Below are 13,561 nucleotides of genomic sequence, written 5' to 3' on the forward strand. Positions count from 1 at the left end.
GGGCGCCTGGGTGGCTCAGTGGGTGAAGCCTCTGCCTTCGGCTCAGGTCATGATCTCAGGGTCCTGGGATCGAGCCCCGCATCGGGCTCTCTGCTCAGCAGGGAGCCTGCTTCCCTCTCTCTCTGCCTGCCTCTCTGCCTACTTGTGATCTCTGTCAAATAAATAAATAAATAAAATTCGCCTGCTTCATTGTCTACTGAATATAATGTAACCTTCATGAGGTGAAGGACAATATTTGCTTTCCTAAAGAGGATGTTCTCTATGTAACACATGCCTGGCATTTTAGATATTTGTTGAATGGATTAATTTGCCATTTTATATAATAAAAAAATAATTATTTGATTACTAAAGGAACTTAAATTTCTTTTTTTTTTAAGATTTTATTTATTTGGCAGAGATCACAAGTAGGCAGAGAGGCAGGCAGAGAGAGGGGGGAGGGAGCAGGCTCCCCACCGAGCAGAGAGCCCGACGCAGGGCTCTATCCCAGGACCCTGAGATCATGACCTAAGCCAAAGGCAGAGACTTAACCCACTGAGCCACCCAGGTGCCCCAGGAACTTAAATTTCTAAAATTTGTACCCCGTCAATTGGACATCTCTACTTCTGATTTCTGCCTATAACTTATTTTTCTATTGGAACCTTTATCTTTTGCATAACAATTTACAGGAGCTTTTAACACATTATGGATATTATCCCTGATGGGTGGTTTTCTGTAGTGATTTCCTGATGTTTTGTGTAGCAGATTCTGAGATTGGGCGTTAGAAGGAACTACTCATTCTAAACCAGAAATATTCTGTTATAAAAGCCCCAGAATTGATATCAAGAAGACTTTCAAGGCATAATCCACAGGGATTCAAGTTTCAGGAAGCATGGGACTATGAGAGTAAACCAGAATACCAGGAGGGTTCTGTTAGGCAGAATTTGAAGAAACCCCATCTTCACAAGAGAGTTTAGGAAAGAAATTCTCATGTGTATAGACGATCTCCAGGAGAAACAAACTCAGGTGTGTGGTGCATTTGATAGAAATTTGAATCTATACCAAAATGTTTTTAGACTTCAAAGAAATAATACAGGAGAGACAGCCTTTAAATGTAATATGTAGAACAAAACCTTCTAATATAATTCAGGCCTAACCAGACATCAGAGAAGTCACAATGGGGAAAAGCCTTATGAATGTGGTCAGTGTGGGCACACCCAAACCTTATTCTGTACCATGGAGTTCACACTGGAAAGAAACCATTTAAACATAATGAATGTGGGAAAACTTTTGGTCTTAATTCTCACCTACTTCTGCATCACAGAATTCAAAAGGGAGAAAAATCTTTTGGGTGTAGTGAATGTGGGAAGGCTTTCAGTTGAAGTTCAAAACTTACTCAACATCATATAATTCACACAGGAGAGAAACCTTACAAATGTCATGAAGTGTAAAGCCTTCAGCCAGAGTCCACGATTAACAGAGCATCAGAGAATTCACAGTGGTCATAAATGTAATCAGTGTGGCAAGGCCGTCAGTCGGAACTCAAGCCTATTCCTCCAACACAGGGCTCATGCTAGAGAGAAGATCTATGAATGTAATGAGTGCAGGAGAACCTTTGGTTTTAACTCACCTTACTGGACACATAAGGATTCACAGTGGAGGAAAACCTTATATTTGTAATGAGTGTGGCAAAGCCTTTAGTTGGAGGCCAACACTCGGCATCAAAGAAGTCACACTGGGGAGAAACCCTATCAGTGCACGGAATGTGGGAAAGTTTTGTCAGAGCTCACAACCTGCCCTATACCTGAGTTCACATTGGAGAAAAGCCCTACTGATGTGGTGACTGTGGGAAAGCCTTCAGCCAGAGGTCAACCCCCACTCAGCAACAGAGAATTCATGCTGCAGAGAATCCTCACGAATGCAGAAAATGTGGCCCAGCCTTTGTTCGTGGCTTCAGCCTCAGGCCACACGGACAGATTCACACGGGAGAGAAATGCTGGGTGGGATGGGCATGACAGACTTCAGCTGTGGTTCAAAGCTTGCTCTGCACTGGACAAGTCACTGGTGAGAAATGCTCTGGGTATAACGATATGTAACAAATGTGGAAAACCTTTCAGTCCCACCTTACATCCCACTGAACACCAGAAAATTTGTGCTGGAGGAAAGACCTGTCACGAATGTGCAAGAAACTTCCGTTGGGTCCGACCCTTCCTGAGCCCTGGGCAACTCAAGCTGGTTATTGCCTGGCGTGTGCGAAAACGTTCAGGCAGAGCCCACACCTCCAACTGCATCAGCGACCTCGTGCAGGAGAGAAACCTCTGTAAATGATGAATCTGAGAGACATTTTATTCACATCAAAAAGATTTTTAAAGAAAGATCCTTTTTTCAATGATTTTCAGTATTTTTTATCATCTTCAATTTGATTTAATTCAACAAACACTTATTTCAAGGCACACTGGAGAGAAAAAAAGTAGAATAAAACCTATTCTCTGATCTCAGTGAACTTGCTATCCAGCGGGGAAACCAGGCATATGCGATTATGATGTAAGGGATGTGATAACTATTAGAACAAAATGTTCCGGAAGCATAAAGAAGGCTGCATTTCATCTCAACTTGGGAGTGGGATGGGGTGATGCAGGAAAAAGTGTAAGGAAGGGGGGCATGTGAGATCTCTGAAATTTACCAAACAAGGATAAAAGATACGAATTTTTCTAGCCAATTAACATATATTACTTTCAGAGGTAGAGGTCAGTGATTCATCAGCTGCACACAACACCGGTGCTCATTCCGTCACACACCCTCCTTAATATCCATCACCCAGTTACCCCTTCCCCCATCCCCCTCCCCTCCAGCAACCCTGTTTCCTGCGATTAAGTCTCTCTTGGGGCGCCTGGGTGGCTCAGTCCATTAAGCGTCTGCCTTTGGCTCAGATCACGTTCCCAGAGTCCTGGAATTGAGCCCCACATCAGGCTCCTTGCCCCGATGGTGAATCTGCCTCTCCTTCCCCCTCTGCCCCTTCCCCCTGGTCATGCTCTCTCTCAAATAAAATCTTGGGGGGAAAAAAATTTCATGGTTTATCTCCCTTTCTGATTTTGTCTTTATTTTTCCCTTCTTCCCTATGATCTTGTTTTTTCTTTAATTCCATGAGTGAAATCATGTAATTGTAAATAAAGACATTTTTAAAAAGATTTTATTTGACAGACAGAGATCACAAGCAGGCAGACAGAGGGGGAAAGCAGGCTCCCTGCTAAGCAGAAAGCCCAATGTGGGGCTTGATCCCAGAACCCTGGGATCATGACCTGAGCTGAAGGCAGAGGCTTTAACCCACTGAGCCACCCAGGCGCCCCAACAGGAGTTCTAAGTGTGGGCTTGACCAGCGTTAGCATGGCCTGCGTGGAAGGGTCTGGAGGACCCATCTGAAGGCCTGTGTTCTAGCTCCTTCTGCCTTAGGCTTACCCTAACTTGGGTAACGCATTTCATCTTTCTGGATCTTTTTGGCCTCTCATATGGGGATACAAATACAGGAGAGAGTGAGTGTATGTGTGTCCCCGTGACCCATGGTTTTGGTTCCTGCAGTTTCAGTTACCCACAGCCAACCCCGGTCTGGAAGATGACCCTCCTGATGTACCGCCAGGCCGGCAGTAGCTGTCACTCGGCCACATCACTCTCCTGACTCCATCTCATCACGGAGGCATTTTATCATCTCACGTCATCACAAGGGCGAGCACAGTACAGGGTATTTAAAGAGAGCACATTCACATAACCTTTATGACAGAATACTGTTACACGGCTCTATTTTGTGTTACTGTTGTTTATCTCTTACTGTGCTGTAAGCGTTAGGATCCCTGGCTTCAGGCGTCTTTGGGGCCTCCCAGGCCTACTCCTCACGCACAGGGTGGATTCCTACACGCATTCCACCGATGCACGCCCCTCAGAAAAAAGCACAGCTCCTGCTTCCGTGTCCCACAGCACAATTCATACCACGTCGGATCACAGCTCACGTTTTATTTTACCCCTGCCTGGTTCTCCGGCGTTCCACTGGGGGCTCTGCTGTCAAGAGATTTTGTCTCCTGCACTTTCTATGCCCAGCACGTGAGGCAGGTGCTTCAGACACGTTTGGGAAACGAGAGAGCGAAGGAAGAAGGGAAACCGGTGCCGTGGAAGGACACGATCACTCGGGGGCAGTACCGGACCGGTGCGCGCAACGACGCAGCCTACTTGTGCCTGTGTCCTGTTCATTAAGCTCACTACGGGGGACAACCCTGCTCCTCTGGAACTACTAGCGGGTCCTGCAGACACGATCTTTCTTCCCGGGAGCGAGCGGGCGCGCACAGGGGATGCAGCAGCGGGAGACAGAGCACCTGACGCTCCGCACCCAGCACGGAGCCTGACCGGGGCTCGAGCTCACCACCCTGAGATCATGGCCTGCGCAAAAATCAAGGGTGGGACGCTTAACCAGCCGGGCCCCTGCCCCAGTGACAGTCCCCGTAAGAAGCGCGCCTGGCGGAAGCACTGGTGCGATCAAGGTCCCCGTGGGCGGGCCCGTGCTCACCGCGGAATCAAGGAGACCTCGCGGGTAAGCAACAGGGAAGAGTCACATGAAAATCGGTCTCGGGTTAGCAACTGGGCTGTGGCAGCTCTGGGGGCCTTGGCCTATGGACAGCCCCTGTGGAGACAACAGATGGGGCCTGGGGGACTCCAGGATGACAGCGGGACCCCACGGCCCTGCCTAGAGCTGGACCCCAGGAAGCTGAACCCTGTGTGTGTAAACGAGGGACAGACCCGCTGGGCCGGAGTCCGCGGCGACGGGAGCTCACCGCCGCGCCGACAACCTAGGGGCGCGGATGCCCACGCGCGTCCGGGGACACCGCGGCCCAGAGAGAGGCAGTCGGCTCCGAGCGGGCGGCGCGGGCGGCGGGACGGCGGTCGTGGTGCCCCGCCCCGCCCCAGCCACCAGACCAAACGGCCGCGGGCGCAGAGGACGCCCCGCTCCCCGCCGCGCCCTCACCGGGGTACGCTCCCTCCGCGGCTCCGACACCCCGGCCCACGCCCGGGGAACGCGAACACCCAGAACAGGCGTCTCCGCACCAGAACCGGGCGGGTCCCTCCCGGAGCAACGCACGAGGCCACACAGGCGAGGCAGCCGAGCCTCCCACCGGGATGCGGAGCCGCGAGGCCCTCGCGCGGAGCGGGGAAGGCGGGACGCAGGGCTGGATCGCGCCGGCCGGACGCGCGAAACCCTCAAGCGGCGACGGCAGAGACGTCCCAAAGCGGAGCGTGCGTGCGGCCGCGGCCCCTGCTCCGCCCGCCGCGGCCCCTGCTCCGCCCGCCGCGCTCCCCTGCGCACAGCGGCTCAGGGCTGCGCACAGCGGCCGTCCGCTCCCCCGCGGCGCCCCCGAGCCGGCCCCCGCCGCCAGCCCCCGCCCCTCCGCCAGCTGCGGGCGCGCAGCCACACTCCGCGATGCCGGCGGGTGTTCCGGCACCGGCGGAAGCGGATCCCGGGCGCGGTCGGCGCAGGCGCGCTGGGGCCGCTCTAGGACGTCGGGAAGTCGTGCGACTCTGTGGTTGCTCTGCCGCTGCGCGCGGAGACCGAGGGCGGGGGCGGATCCCGGGGGGCGCGTCCACGGTTTCCTCGCTTTGGTCCTTGGCGCAGGAACTGCGGAGAGGCTCCGCTTTGCCAGCCCCGGTCCCAGATACAGCGGCGACAGAGCAGCCGAGCCGCTCCCGCGCGGATCGTAAATACCTGCACCCGCGCCTGCGCCGTGGCTGCTCGTCCGGCTGGGATGAGAGCGGCGGGCGCGGGCCGCGTGGGGCCGGGGCCGGGGCCGGGGCCGGGGCTGGGGCTGGGCGTGCCCGCCCGGATGTGACGGCGTCGGCTGGGTGTCCCGGGCCCGGGAGGCGGTGGAAGCCGGCGCGGGGAGGGGGAGGACGGCGGAGAGCGCAGGCACAGAGCCCTGGTGGCTGGTGAGGCGGGGACCGGGAAGACCCGGGTAACGAGTCCTCAGACCTTCTGACTTGGGCGACGGGGCCCACGAGGGTCCTGAGGGGGGGAGCCCTTAGGGAGGGGCGGGCGGGGACCCGCGTGCGAAACGCCTGGGGCTTGCGCGCGCAGGGAGACGCGGCCTGCGGTCGCCGCGCAGTCTGGCCAGTGGACGGGAGTGTGGGGCGTGGGTACTGACGCCTCGACTCCCCTGAAGCGCACAGGTGACCCAGAAAGGCTGTTGAGGGAGAAGAGGCCCTCGTACGCCTGTGGCTTCTCAAGGTCTGAGCATCTGAAGAAGGGGACGTCCTGGGGTCTGGGGACTGTTGGGGGGGTCCTCAGCGGTAAGGGCTTTGGAGCCCATGGGGCTGGTATTGAAGAGACCCTCCTGGAGGGAGGCCACCAGGACCCTAATGTTGCTGAGGACTCTTGGGGTCCGCGGAGAATGAGAAAACAGAACTTCGGCAGGACCCGGAGGCATCTGAGTGCATCCGCGCGGTTGTGGCAGAAGATGAAACCCACAGTGCGAGCTCAGGAGCTACATGTCTGAGCCCGGGTCTCATCGCGGACTTAAGGACCGTTATCTTCTCAGCACTCATAGACATGGTGTTTCCCTTTGGGCTTTAACCTGGTAAAATGCACCCATGATGATGACAGTGTCGGCCATTCATGGAGCACCGGCTTTGGGCCAGGTAGTGCCAGGCGCCCGAGGTGCTGCAGGCAGGTGTTATATCACCATGGACAGGTAAGGAATTGGAGGCTGAGGGGTTGTGCAGATGATCTTTGATCATATAAGTGAGCCCACATCTGTCTGTCCCAACCCAAAGCCCCAGACTGTCACAGTGGGTATAGTTGGTCATCTGTTGGGACAGAACAAGAGACTGTGGGTGTGTTACTGAATAGGAGTCACTCTAAACCTTCCTCAACCCCAGACTCACTGCCCAAGAGGACAAGAGAATGTAATTCTAAATTTACTAATTGAAAACGTGATCACTCATTAGAGAAAGCCTGAGAAAACCTACATTCAGCTTAGATTCCACACCTCGGAGGAAAGAAAACAGACACAGAGAGCCAGACATGTGCAGACACCATCTGGGCTCTGTCCCAGGGCAGCTGTGGCTGGACAGTTGACAGCAGTGACCACATGTGTGACTTGATTCTTCCTGCGGAGATGGAAGCAGCACTGTCAGTGCTCAGAGCCACTGAAAGCTGAGTCCCAAGACCCACTTCCCACGTTCGGACTCCCTGCTTCCCCAGCTTCCCCTGAACCTTGTGTACAAAGAGGGATGCAGCCCTCGTGCAACACGGGTGCGGTTGACACCCAACAGGCTTCAGCAGGACCCACACTGGTGCCCCAGTCCTCTGCTCTTCTCTATCTACTTTCTGGAAGTACAGGGATGTACAGCACAGGGATGAACCAGAGTCTGCAAAGCCAAGGAGCTGACCGGAGCTGGTGACATGTCTCTGGACAACCTCCCTGCCGGCTCCCTGTGCTCCTGACCAGACGTGGGCCCCACTCAGCCACAACCTGGATGAGATCTTTACTCTCAAGTCCCTTGAGAAGGAAACAGAGCATGAGGTTTGGGTTACCAGGAAACTGACTTACAATCTCTGAGTAACAGAGAAGCCTCCGTGTTACACTTGGGTGGTGTAGCAGGTGAGATGAACTGCACAGAGTCCCTCCCAAGATGCCTTCACAGCCAGCAGCCCTACACAGCCTGAATATGAACTCTGAAACCGTCCATGGACAATGCCTCCCTCTTCCTCATCCCCAGGCTCCCAAGGCTCCCTGGCTCTTGCACTGAATCCACACTCTCCAGGAGAGCCTGAAAGGCCAGGCCCTGCCCACTTCCCAGTCACGTTCCCACCTTGCCAACACCTGGGAAAATGGGTTTCTTTCTACCTTACATCGTTTCTTGTGCTATTTCTGCCCTCTTATGCCATCATCTACCTGTCCTTCAAGGCCTGGTTCTAGTTCTTCCTTATCAAGCCTTCCTGACTGTAGCCACCAGTCCCATTATGCTCCAGTGGTACACACAGCAGGACCAATGGAGGGGAGAAAGCAAGCCCTCTGTCAGTGACCCAAGGAGGTACCTGTTGGTGACATCTACTTTTCCCTTTCCCTGTGAGGAACGCAGAGTTGAGGACAAGACTCGCAAATCCCCCCTCCTCCTTCCTTTTTGACAAGTGTAAGGCAACAGCTTGCTCTTTCCACCGAGGACTGGGCATGTGGAGCCCTCAAGGATGTGTGGTGTGGGCCAGCTTGCTCTTACTGGGCTCCTCAAGATGAGGCCTCTGAAGACAGGTGCACTTGGGTCAGTCTGTGCCACTGCCTGGTGGTGAAAGAGGGCTGGGCACATGTATTTCACAGCTAGGTTCCCTTCCAAAGGCTTCCCTTCTTTCTCCTAGGATTCGGCCTAAAGAGGGAAATCTAATCTGAAACCATTTTTTCTGAGGGCATGTGGCTGGCTCGGTCAGAAGAGCATGCTACTCAAGGGGCACCTGGGTGGCTCAGTGGATTAAAGCCTCTGCCTTCAGCTCAGGTCATGGTCTCAGGGTCCTGGGATCGAGCCCCACATCGGGCTCTCTGCTCAGCAGGGATCCTGCTTCCCCCTCTCTCTCTGCCTGCTTCTCTGCCTACTTGTGATCTCCGTCTGTCAAATAAATAAATCTTAAAAAAAAAAAAAAAAGAGCATGCAACTCCTCATCTTGGGGTTGTGAGTTCGAGCCCCATGGTGGGGGAGATTGCTTACATAGACAGATAGATAACAACCACAAAAATTATTTTTTCTCTCATTAAACTTTGTCTTAACGGGTCTCAAAATTTTGTGACAGAGTTTTGGTCAAGTGGTTTCCATTAAAAAGTACTGAAAAAAAAAAGGTCCACAAAACATTTTTCTTTCCTTTTTAAGGTTTTATGAATCATTGTAATTATGAACCAGTCTTTGGCCACTAAACTTAAATGGCCAGTTGAGGCAGTTTTGAGACATTCTTCCACCACTGGTTAAGAGTGGATTTGCACATATCGGACAATATTTACTTAGCCTACTGTGCTTTCTGAGAAGACTGGGTGACCTTGCCAGCTCCAGCAGCCTCCTTGTCCACTGCTTTTTTTTTTTTAAGATTTTATTTATTTATTTGACAGACAGAGATCACAAGTAGGCAGAGAGGCAGGCAGTGAGAGAGGAGGAAGCAGGCTTCCCACCGAGCAGAGAGCCTGATCCAGGGCTCGATCCCAGGACTCTGGGATCATGACCTGAGCCAAAGGCAGAGGCTTAACCCACTGAGCCACCCAGGCGCCCTTGTCCACTGCTTTGATGACAGCCAAAGCCAACTGTTTCGTGTCAAGAGTGGCAAATCAACCTGGAGGGGGATAGCCGGAGAAGTTCTTAACACACGTGGCTTGCCAGGAACCATATCAGTGATGGCAGCATCAGCGGATTTCAAGAATTTGGAGCAATCATCTAGCTCTTTCCTAGAATGATGATCAATCTTCTCCAGCTCAGGAAACCTACAAGCAATGAGCTGTGTGACAGCCCTGCACAGGTGCATCGCCAGCACTGATCTGGCCCAGATGGTTCACGATTCTTACTGAACCGTGAAGCCAGCTGCTTTCATTGGTGGATCATTTTTGCCATCCCGGGCCATACCGCTGGGATCAACATCTTTGACAGGCAGGTTCTTGACACAGAAGCCCACACGGTCCTCAGGAAGAACTTCACTCAAAGCCAGGTGGTGCAGTTCCACAGACTTGACTTCAGTTGTGACATTGACTGGAGCAAAGGTCAGCACCATGCCAGGCTGGAGAACATTAGCCTCCACTCAGCTCACAGGGAGAGTACCAATACACCAATTTTTTAACATCCTGGAGGGGCAGACACAGGGCTTGTCGGTTGAACAAGTTGGTGGTGGATGCAGTCCTGAGCTTTAAGGAATGTGGTTCCACTGGCATTGCCATCTTTAGGGTGACTTCCTGTCTCTTCTGGCTGTGGGGTGGCTCAGCAGAATCCATTTCCTAAACAGCAACGATTAGTTGTTTCACACCCACCGTGTAAGCCAGAAGGGCACACTCAGGTCTGCTCATTCTCGAAGATACCTGCTTCAAATTCATCACCAGCAGCAGCAATGGTCAGGGAGCACAGCCTGAGACATGCCTGAAATGATTTTGTTGAAGTCTCTGTCCTGGGCCATCAGTAATGGTCATATAAAACTTGCTGGTCTCAAGTTTCCAGAGGGAGATACCCATGGTGTTACCACACTCACATGCAGCCTTCAGCATGTCTGAGACCCACGCATCCTCACTGAGCCCTTTCCCATCTCAGCAGTTCTCTTGTTGATCCCAGCACATTTGTGGATCAGATGCCCAAGAGTGGTGGACTTGCCTAAAGCTATGTATGCAAAGACGACGATTTTGATAGGAGTCCCCCCCCCCCCCATTTTGGCTTCGATTTAAGAGTGGTTTTCATGATGCCTGTGTTCTGGGAGCAAACTCATTGCAGGAAAAGTCTGAAACTTTACAATAGCCATTTTGTATAAACAACCAACTGATTAGTTATAGCTGTAGTTTGGAATTCGTGATGGCTTTACAACCATTACTTTCTACTTTAATGACCTTATTGTATATGTCATTTAATTCAATTTATTTGGGAAGGTGTGAGAAACAATTTTTCACAGATGCTTCATTTGGAGTGAACTGTTCACTGCAGCAGTACTCTCGTCGAACTGCTCTGATGAAAACCCAGGTGCTATGTGGAGGTGGGGTCGGCCCGTTCTACATGCTTCCAGGTTTAAGAAACTTAGTACAGACTTGTAGGAAACTGTCCCAGGCAGTCCTCCTGTAGGTTTCATGAAGACCCTGAGTCATTGCTCATCGTTAACTCAGGATGAAAAAGAAGCTCCAGGGACCTAACCCTAACTCTAATGATTTTGCGCTTTTCTATGAATCCGCTTGGAGACTTGTTTCTCTATCTGCTTTTCTCTGCACATTGTATTCTTCTGTTGTGTGGGATCAGCCACATCATAAATTATGAGCCTCCCTCCCCTAGAGGTGTTGTGAAAATTAGTGAAGGAAACCTCATTTCGGGCAGAGTCAGTGGCCAGCAGGAGGAGCTCTGCCCTCAAGCTCAGCCTGATGGGGCCCTTCCAAGCGGCTACTACTTTAGGGGCCACTTTCCTGCCCCTGCCCCCCCTCCCACCTGCCGCAGGAGGAAGGCTTCCTGCTCCCCGCAGCCCGGGAGCCAAGGAGGAGAAGCCACCACACTGCAGCCCCCCGCTTCCTCCTGGACTGGTCACTGACAGCAGCACCTGCCCGCTCCCCCCTGCCAGCGTGAAAGACTTTGCTGTCCTTCGATCCATGGATGGCGCGCTGGCCCCAGGCTGCGAGTCCCTGCTGTCCCCGAGGAACCCGCCTCTGCTGCCAACTATCTGCTAGTTTTATTTGCAAGGTTAGCATGGGAATAAGGCTATCCTGGTGTCCGTCCCACACTCTGGTCTAAAGGCAACAGGCCACCTACAGAGCATGGTCCCTCGGGGATGAGAACTGCTGGGCAGTTTCTTCAAAGGGAGCAGCTGGCAACGGTGGGTACCCAGAGTTTTACCTTCTGCCCACACCACCAAACCTCTCTTAAAAGCAACACAAAACAAAAACAACAAAAGCCTCTCATATCCATTACATCCTCAATGAATTATCTGACTGCAAAGGTATGAATTCCAAGTAAATGCTCTCTCGGCATTCTCTACCTCCACAGAGTTCTCTCCAGTAGGAACTCTCAGATGTGTAACAAACAACAGTGAAAATCTTTCCCGCCTTTGCTCTATTCCCTTTCTCTGTTCTCCTGTGTGAAGAATTTCCCTTTAGGAGAAATCGGGGTAGTGCCTGAAGCTAGCTCACACTGAGGGCTTGACACATTTAGTGAGTTCACTCGTTTCCTCCATGGTATGAATGACTGGATGACTGGTAAGTACTGAGCACTGACTTCTCTCCAGAGCGTGTTCTGTGCTGGTGAATCAGGTGTAATCTCTGAACAAAGCCTCACCTGCACATGGTACACATGTAAGCGTTCTCTTCAGTGTGTATTCTTTGGCAACTGATCAGGTCTGATGTGTGACATCACACAGGGCTTCCCTTCAGAATGTATACTTTGATGGTGAATCATGGTGATAGTTCACTGAAGCTTTTCCCACACTCTTTACTTTCAAGAGTATTCTCTCTTGTGTGAATTTACTCATGTGTAATGCTGTTTGCTCTCTGATTAAAAGCATTCCCATGTTCATTATATTTATAGGGTTTCTCTCCAGAAATAATATGGTTTGAGTTCCCACCAAAGGCCTTGCCACATTCAGTACACTTATAGGGCTTTTTCCCAGTATGAATTCTCTGATGTTTAGCAAGGTTTGATGTCTCTCCAAAGCCCTTGTCACATTGATTACACAGTTTCTTTCCGCTGTGAATTTTCTGATGTTGTATGAGGATTGAGTCTTGATTAATTTTTCCCCATACTCTATATACCCATGGGGTTCTTCCTCGTATGAGTTTTCTGATGCTGAGTAAAGTTGTGAGTATTTGCTGAAAGACTGCACACAGATTATGTGCACTGAGCTCTAACCCACTGGGACCTGTTTGGTGTGCATTCTGCTTGAACCGCATGGAGAGCATCTGCTGTGTACTCCCCACCTCATTGATCATCTCTCTCTCCTGCTCTGTCCCTCTAAGGTGCAAAAGGTTTGTGCCCAGGGTCCTATTTTCCCCAAATTAGCTACATCCCTGGTATTTCTCTGGTCTATTAGTTTTTGTTTGTTGTTTTGATTTTTTAAAAGATCTTATTTATTAGAGAGAGAAGGAACAAAAGCAGGGGAAGGGGTGGAGGGAGAAGCAGACTTCCTGCTGAGCAGGGAGCCCAACTTGGGGCTCCATCCCAGGCCCCTGGGACCATGACCCCAGTCCAAGGCAGACACTCAAGTGACTGAGCCACGCAGATGCCCCAGTCTATTAGTTTTGAGAGGGAAGCTGAACATTTTCCCAGAACCTCTCTTTTGGGAAAAAGAGCTTCCTCCTGGGCTTTACTGTGATTTTTTTCTTACAAGTGTTCTGCTCTTGTCTTAGCCCCCACAAGTTTGTTGAAATTCAAACACCTCTGGATTGAGGAAACTTTTGTGAGTTACTTCTTATAATTCTTCTTTAGAAGATTTCTCCTTTGGAGTTGACTGTTTGTGCTTTGTCTTGACCCAAGAATCTCAAACAAAGAATGAAAAATTAAAGCTTACTTGTGAAAGGAGAAAGAAAGTAGTTACTCCTATAATTAAGCTAAATGAACTTTTCATGCAGCTTGTACATCAGCCTGATCAGAGCTTCATCCCTTCTGTTAAAGGCCATATTCCATTTTACGTTGAATCGCAGTTAGTTGTTTGTGTCCATCACTGTAGCTGGACCTGAGATTCTGATGGCAGGTGCTTTCCATACTGGTCTCTATGGCATCTCAGTGACACTGTGCTAAAGCAGGTGCTGACTCCAAAGAAGCACACAAACCCATGTCAACAGATGCTCGCTGAGTGCCTTCCATGTGCCAGGCGCTGCTCTGCTGTGGGGATTTGGTGATGAGCGAAGAC

Source organism: Lutra lutra, chromosome 4, assembly GCF_902655055.1.
Source record: "Lutra lutra chromosome 4, mLutLut1.2, whole genome shotgun sequence".
NCBI lineage: Eukaryota > Metazoa > Chordata > Mammalia > Carnivora > Mustelidae > Lutra > Lutra lutra.